The sequence below is a fragment of the Schistocerca serialis genome, chromosome 3 (genome assembly GCF_023864345.2).
Source record: "Schistocerca serialis cubense isolate TAMUIC-IGC-003099 chromosome 3, iqSchSeri2.2, whole genome shotgun sequence".
In the NCBI taxonomy this organism is placed as follows: Eukaryota; Metazoa; Arthropoda; class Insecta; order Orthoptera; family Acrididae; genus Schistocerca; species Schistocerca serialis.
This window is the reverse complement of record NC_064640.1, coordinates 69,898,775-69,900,210: the sequence shown is the minus strand read 5'-3', so window position 1 is coordinate 69,900,210 and position 1,436 is coordinate 69,898,775. Positions and strand designations below refer to the sequence as shown.

Sequence of the window (1,436 nt, the reverse complement as noted above, 5' to 3'; positions counted from 1 at the left end):
CAGCCCGCCTCCAGTGGTGTCGTGACAGGCGTGAATGGAGGGACGAATGGAGACGTGTCGTCTTCAGCGATGAGAGTCGCTTCTGCCTTGGTGCCAATGATGGTCGTATGCGTGTTTGGCGCCGTGCAGGTGAGCGCCACAATCAGGACTGCATACGACCGAGGCACACAGGGCCAACACCCGGCATCATGGTGTGGGGAGCGATCTCCTACACTGGCCGTACACCACTGGTGATCGTCGAGGGGACACTGAATAGTGCACGGTACATCCAAACCGTCATCGAACCCATCGTTCTACCATTCCTAGACCGGCAAGGGAACTTGCTGTTCCAACAGGACAATGCACGTCCGCATGTATCCCGTGCCACCCAACGTGCTCTAGAAGGTGTAAGTCAACTACCCTGGCCAGCAAGATCTCCGGATCTGTCCCCCATTGAGCATGTTTGGGACTGGATGAAGCGTCGTCTCACGCGGTCTGCACGTCCAGCACGAACGCTGGTCCAACTGAGGCGCCAGGTGGAAATGGCATGGCAAGCCGTTCCACAGGACTACATCCAGCATCTCTACGATCGTCTCCATGGGAGAATAGCAGCCTGCATTGCTGCGAAAGGTGGATATACACTGTACTAGTGCCGACATTGTGCATGCTCTGTTGCCTGTGTCTATGTACCTGTGGTTCTGTCAGTGTGATCATGTGATGTATCTGACCCCAGGAATGTGTCAATAAAGTTTCCCCTTCCTGGGACAATGAATTCACGGTGTTCTTATTTCAATTTCCAGGAGTGTATATTATCGAGTCTGCACCCTTAGCTGAGTAGTAAGCGCGTCTGACTGCTATGCAGCGGGTCCGAGTTCGCTTTAGCTCGGGGACTGAGTGTTGTGTTGTCCTCATCATTACTTCATCATCGAAACGCAAATCGCCCAATGTGGCGTCAACTGAAAAAGACCTGCAAATCGGCGGCCGAACTTCCCTATGTGGAGACTCCCGGCCATCAATGCCATATGGTCATTTCATTTCATTTTTAATTATATTCTCGCCCATTACATTAGAATTGGCGATGGCCTTGCCGCAGTGGATACACCGGTTCCCGTCAGATCACCGAAGTTAAGAGCTGTTGGGCGTGGCTGGCACTTGGATGGGTGACCATCCGGGCCGACGTGTGCTGTTGCCATTTTTCGTGGTGCACTCAGCCTCGTGATGGCAACTGAGGAACTACTGGACCCAATAGTAGCGGCTCCGGTCAAAAAACACCATCATAACGACCGGGAGAGCGGTGTGCTGACCACACGCCCCTCCTATCCGCATCCTCAGCTGAGGATGACACGGTGGTCGGATGGTCAGTTTTAGCCTGAAGAAGGATTGCGCACATTAGATTTATTTACGTTCAGAGTTAGCGGTCGATATTTACACGGGGCTGTGCAAGAGTCTCTGTATCT

General features: G+C 52.9%; 1 pseudogene; it reads left to right on the top strand.

Moving 5' to 3' along the window:
- Positions 1-1,053: 1,053 nt before the first annotated feature.
- Positions 1,054-1,171, top strand: LOC126471925 (5S ribosomal RNA; annotated as a pseudogene).
- The last annotated feature ends 265 nt before the right edge of the window (positions 1,172-1,436 follow it).